Source organism: Anabas testudineus, chromosome 21, assembly GCF_900324465.2.
Source record: "Anabas testudineus chromosome 21, fAnaTes1.2, whole genome shotgun sequence".
In the NCBI taxonomy this organism is placed as follows: domain Eukaryota; kingdom Metazoa; phylum Chordata; class Actinopteri; order Anabantiformes; family Anabantidae; genus Anabas; species Anabas testudineus.
The window spans coordinates 7,488,061-7,494,423 of NC_046629.1; the positions used below are offsets into that span (position 1 = coordinate 7,488,061).

A 6,363-nucleotide genomic window follows, 5' to 3' on the forward strand; every position below is an offset into this window, starting at 1 on the left:
CTACTTTAAACCGAGGGACCTGTGGAAAACCCCACCACTCCACCCATTTTCCCTGTGAGCCACCCTGACAGGACCGGAGAGAAACCAAACCATCTGGAAGCTTGATTACATTTTAAACAGAGTGTTTCTAGTGACCTGCAGCCAGGGGTGGGGCTAGAGGGGTGGCCAGGGGTGGCACAGGCCCCGCCAAAAAAAAAAAATCTCCCTTCCATAAGATTAATTTATTCATCCATTCAACAGCAACGGTGCCATGAATCAGTGTCCAGTGTTTGCAGTGTATGCTGCCATTTTGTGTAATAGTTAAGCTGTTATGAGTATTTCAGCAATTGGTTATTGGCTAAAATACAACATAACTATAACCAGCATAATGGAAGTGACCAATAATAGTTTGCTGGAATGAAGAACACAGATCTAGAAAGTATATGTTTAAGCATTTAATATATATTAATATATATAATATATTGCTTCAGCTCTACCTTAAGGAGTAACCTGTCAAATAGTGTGGCATACTGGAGTAAAAAGTACAATATTTCCCTCTGAAGTACCAAGTACTATTCAAGTACCTCAAATTACATAGAGTCTAAAAACGATGTTTTTATCATGGCTGCCAACAGCGACATCAGGAAGTAGAACAGCTGGCGTAACTGGAGGCATCGCCACAGCAACACAGACCCACAATGCCTCTGGAGCAAAACAGCTGTTCTGACCAGGGGCAAGAGACCGAGAAAAACACAGAAACAGAGAGAGAGAGAGACGGTCTCTAGTAGTAAACATGACTGAAAACTAGCTGCTGGGTCTCCGAGTTCACACACAGCAGTAAACAACACGTTCGTACGGAGTTTGATTATTTGGTCAGAAACCAATACTCATTGCAACTAACCGAAGAGTTTATTTCTAAACAGGAAAAATGAAATTAAATGGTCAGAAATCTAATTTTTAAATTGTTCTCTCCTTGAATTAAACTTAAGAGTTGAACATTTGATATGCAGGAACCTTATTTCTAAGGCACATGGGGAACAAATTTGGACAAGACTTGTCCTTAAGCCAAAGTCAGCATTATTTTCTGCCTGACACTCAAAATAAAATAAAAAAAACAAACAAACAGAAGCTGAGTTTAGTATCAACATAAACTTGGGAGAAGTCAGATCTGAGAAGCTGGCATCAGTGAGAGAGTAACTGCTGAACAGAACAGTGCATTTATCAGCTAAAGATTCATTACAGAACATGTATTTTAGCTAATAAACTACCATCTAAACTGTTTGATGAGACGTACCTGACGTCCAGAGGTGGAACAGTGACTTGAGACAGAGGCTCGAGTTTCTTCTCATGATCTAACGTTAATGCCCAGTTTAATCCAACAACTAAAAATGCATCAGCAAACAAACAGGTGGTGGTACAGGTACTGACTTGTACATATATACTGTGGTGGCCTGTGATTGGTCCACTGGTTTTTAAACAAGCCAATCAGGTGTAACCAGGTGTGTAGACTCAACTCACTACACCTGGTGGGGAAAATAATAATAATAATAATATTTTATTTAAGAGTAAAACATTATTTTATAGGCCTACTTTAAATACACATGTCACAAGGGGATTCACAGGAATAAAACTATTTTAAAATAGTTAGTAAAACACCTACATAGTGATTAGATAGAGCTTCTTCACTGCCAGCTGAGGAACGTATCAATACTCACGGATGGAAAACTAGATCCACAAAGTGAAGAGAGTTTGGTGTAAAACACAGACAAACACTGAGGTCACATGTGAAATATGATCAGGACATACAGTGTGTATGTTTATATGAGTGTAAAAATACCAGATCTAATTAAAGTTTAAATCTGTGCTTCCTGTCTGCAGTTCCCATGCAGCAGAAAATGTGGAGCACACACAAACACAGTACACATAACGTCCTGCAGGAGAATCAGCCTTTGTTGTTGTACTGTGTATTTATATTTGAGAATAAGAAGTACAGAGTCTCGGTAAAATAGTCATAAATGTTTTGCAGCTGCTGTTCTTCAAACCCATATTTACACCATACATTAACTAAAGCCAGTTTAAATGTTTGATTGGCATGCCCAGCTCCACCTCCGTACTGTCAAGAACAGGACAAACACCGGCTTAAAAGAGAAACCAGTTCCTCTAATTGATTTCATTTTACTCAGTCTCCTCTGTGTCCTGCCCTCATACTATTTTATGAATACAAAACACAAAGACTTGAATGTTTCTATCAATTTGTTCTCGCCAAATTAAAACTAAAACATACTGGTATGAATGTTGTGACCGTTTTTGTGTCTTTAGGATAGTTTTACAAGTCTTTGAAGTCATTGACATCTGTTGTTTGCTTGTTTGTTTTTTTGTCTCTTTAGCTTCATATTTTGTCTATTTGAGGTTAGTCTGTGTCTCTTATGGTCATTTTAAAACCATTTAATGTAATTTTGTGGTTCTTTTTGGTTGTTTTCAGTCTCATTGGGATCATTTATCATCTCTTTATAGTTACTGAGCTCTCTGACTTTCACTTAATCATTTATTATTATAAATGAAAGAGTATTTCAGGCTGACCCCTGACCTCTGACCTGGTAGGCCCTACAATTATACAGATTACAATTATACTGTTTTCTGCATATCAGGCTAGTGATACAGTACAGTACAATTTACTTGTATTTTACTTATTTCTGGTTTCTCTTTAAAGTTCCACTACATTTCAGACGTAAACTAACTAATGAATATAAATATTACTGTTCTTTATACAAAGCATGTGGTGAAATTATAAAAACTGAGTCATTATTATTAGTATTCACATGTTTTCATTTTGTAATTTGTTTGGTATCTTTTGATATTCTAATACATTTTTCTGAAAGGTTGAAGAAAAAGAAGTATTTTTAGACTTAATTTTAAGTAAGGGTCTTAATACTTCTTCTGCTACTGCCTACTAAACTGCATTTGTCTTCCTAGTGTTTTGAATTTGTCTGTCTGAAGTCTTTAAAATTAAAAAGGTCAAATCACAGATTAACTCACGCTTACTAATTACGAAACTGAGAGTAGTGAGGAGGAGAGTAGAAGTAGAAGCACTGTTGAAGATTTTCCAGTTAAAGAGAGAAACAGGACATGAAAACAGTAAAATATACAGAACAACATGTAAGTGTGTTGTTAGTGTTTAAGCTCTATTGTTCAGTTTTGTCCCAGATCTGACAACACTAAGTGTATTAATGATGAAGAGGCTAACACACACATACACTGCTCAGCGTTTAGTTGTTGGACAGCAGAATGGAGCTCTGTTGTCACATCTGCAGCTCTGTGCATTTTCTTTCTTACCCAGGTCAGAGGTTACTCCACCACTGGGAGGTCAGAGGTCTGAGGTCACCTCCTCCTAGTCCCACAGCCGCTCCTACCTCTCTGAAGTTTGAAAACGTAAACTTGAGTCTCAGTGTGACTGTAGTTTGTGTTCCTCTTCGTGGGGAAATGTTTTCCATCATCTCAGTGAAGAATGGGCACGACAGAGAAGAAGACACTGTACAGTTTGTAATGCAGTGGAAAGTGTACAGTAAGTATTTTTCAGTTTGTATTTTGTTTATACAAACTTTACCACAACAGATAACAGCAAACATACAGGCGATGAGCAGCAGAACTCGTGGAGGTTTTCCTGTGAAACCAAAACTCAGATGTTCTTTCTTGCAGGTTGCAGGTCATTGTGTTCGTCTTTGTCAGCTACAGTGGCAGGAAAATGTGGAGTTACCTGTTTTTCTGCATTAATTAATGTTAAACAGGAGCTGTGTGCCAACATGACAACATCATCCCAGCAGCGAAGTACGGTGGAGGAAGCATCATGATTTGGGGCTGCTCTGTCATTTTGGAGGGGAAAATTAATTTCAAAGTTTATCATGGTATCCAAAAGTATAATGTCAGGGTGGTTGTGCAGAACTCACCCTAAACACTGAAGTACATTTACTACAGAACAGAGTGTAAACTTCAACTCACTAGAGACGCTGTAACCTCAAGAGAGCCATTCACCGCAGACTGAAGCAGGAAGTGTGAGGAAGACAGATGTAAAATTCCTCCTGAACATGGTGCAGGTCTGATTCCCAGCTTTGTCCCAGTCACAGTTTGAGTCCCTGAAGGATGATAAGCCAGTTACTAAATCACCACATAGTCCATTTACTAGCTTTACTAGCTTTAACTTCAAATACTTCATTTCTGAGACTAACACTAATTTGATTTTTTTGGGACATTTAATTTCTTCTATTCAAAGATGTGCCTAGAAAATAAAAAGAGTAAGAAACAGGACAAAAACTGTGTGTGTGTGTGTGTGTGTGTGTGTGTGTGCAGTATTTATGCATGTTTTACCAGTGGGACTCTATGAAACAATGCAGCATCATAATAAGTGAACCACATATTTATCACCTGCAGTGTCAGTGTGTGTGTGTGTGTGTGTGTGTGTGTGCGCACTCATTAATCACAGCAGCGTTGTTCCTCCAGCGGGACGTTCTGATCTCAGGAGGGGAACCATCTGTTGCTCAACACCTTCTCTTCTTTTGTGATGACAGAAAACACAGAGACTAAATTTATTAAACATCAGAGACCATCAGACCATCGTCACTAAATCTGTTCTCACACTAAAAAACTACGGCCTAAAACAACAAGAGATAGGGTTTTGTGCAGTGAAAAAACTATATGTGAATAGTTATGTACAATGTTGTGCACACGTCTCTCTCTGGTGTTGTCTGAACAAATCGTCTTATTATTTTTTTAATTGTTTTTCTTTGGAAATTGCTAAATAAACATTCCAGAGAAAACTGTAATATTATTTTCTTCATGCAGAGGGATTCAGCTGTCAAATATCCTTAAATTACTTTACAAACTGTGATGTAGACCCGCTGCAGCCTGATCTGTGTAACTTTATGGCCCCCTGGTCTCATGAATCACAGCACCTCCACTGTCTGTAAGAATATTTTAGGAGGTACTTCATGTTTACACTAAACTCAGAGGAGTTGTGCACTCCAGTGGAAAAAGCTGCAGACTTGGAAAATGGAATCTCTCGCTTCATGTGAGGATTTCCAATGAGTCAAATGTTTATTAATATATTTCTTAGTCCTTTACAACAAGTTACTTTCAACAGTGGAAAAAAAAGAAACATAAAAATTAGAAGGAATGAAGATGATATTATCAACCCTTTCTCGTTAAAACATCACAGTTGTTTAATACACATAAAACACAGATTTCCATACATTTCAATTTAAAAATCATAGTAATAATATGGAGATTGTGTAGGATGCAGTGAGGAGTCCATCAGGTAGTGTGGCCGAGCGGTCTAAGGCGCTGGATTAAGGCTCCAGTCTCTTCGGGGGCGTGGGTTCGAATCCCACCGCTGCCAGAGGTTTTCCTTTCTACCTGTGGCCATGAATCTCTACACTTCCTCCCCTTCTGTAAGGGGTAGAGGAACTGACAATTGATGTCTTATAATTGCTGTCATGCCACCATGGACTATAAATAGTGACCCATTTTACATTTCTATAAATATATTCAGTTTTCTGTATTGATGTTATTCTGTATTGATGTTATTCTGTATTGATGTTGGTGTGGATCTTTCCCGTCTTTCCGTCTGTGTTGAGATCAACTGTAATGAGGCAAAACAATTTCTCTCTGGGATTAATAAAGATTTTTTAATCTTGAATCTTAATCCATCAAATGTAATTTGAAGAATTCAGCCAACAGGGTTCTTCATGAATAAGCAGTTTAATTTCTAATTAAGCTGCTTCACACTGAATTAATGCTTCATACATTTTCTTTTTTTTTTTTTTTTTTTGCCATAACGTTATTTAAAACCATGTTAAAACACTGCTTTTACTTTGAAAATTCTGGGAGCTGTTTCCTCATCCTCACTTTTTCTTTAAGGTTCAGTGTAACAGCGCTGACATCTCCTGGAGCCAACCACCATACACAGATAAACTGTTTAATCCTGTTGCTGTTCTTTAATCATAATACAAAATATAATCCACTAATAATTGATAATAAATCATCATTTCTATTAATGAGCTCTCAGTGACTGAAGTCAGCTTCACCTTTACCAGCTGCCGTTTTATTCTATGTTTCTTTGTTGTTAATATGTGTGATTAATATAAATATAAATAAATTAATATAAATATATACATTTCTACTTATTTTTTTAAAGGTGAATCTATACACGAGCATTTACATTTACAACATTTTATATTTCTGCAGGCACCTTATTAACCATATGAGACACAACAAATCAGAATCAAACTTTTACATGCATGTTATCAACTGAATTTCCTTTATCAATAATAAAATCAATAACAGACTGATGATTTATTAGGTCAGAATCTGTTTTAGCCCTTTTCGTCTCTT

General features: G+C 37.1%; 1 non-coding gene across 1 annotated transcript; it reads left to right on the forward strand.

The window, feature by feature from the left end:
- Nucleotides 1–5,286: 5,286 nt before the first annotated feature.
- Nucleotides 5,287–5,368, forward strand: trnal-aag. The gene has a single exon. It is a non-coding gene; the product is annotated as a tRNA-Leu (tRNA).
- The last annotated feature ends 995 nt before the right edge of the window (nucleotides 5,369–6,363 follow it).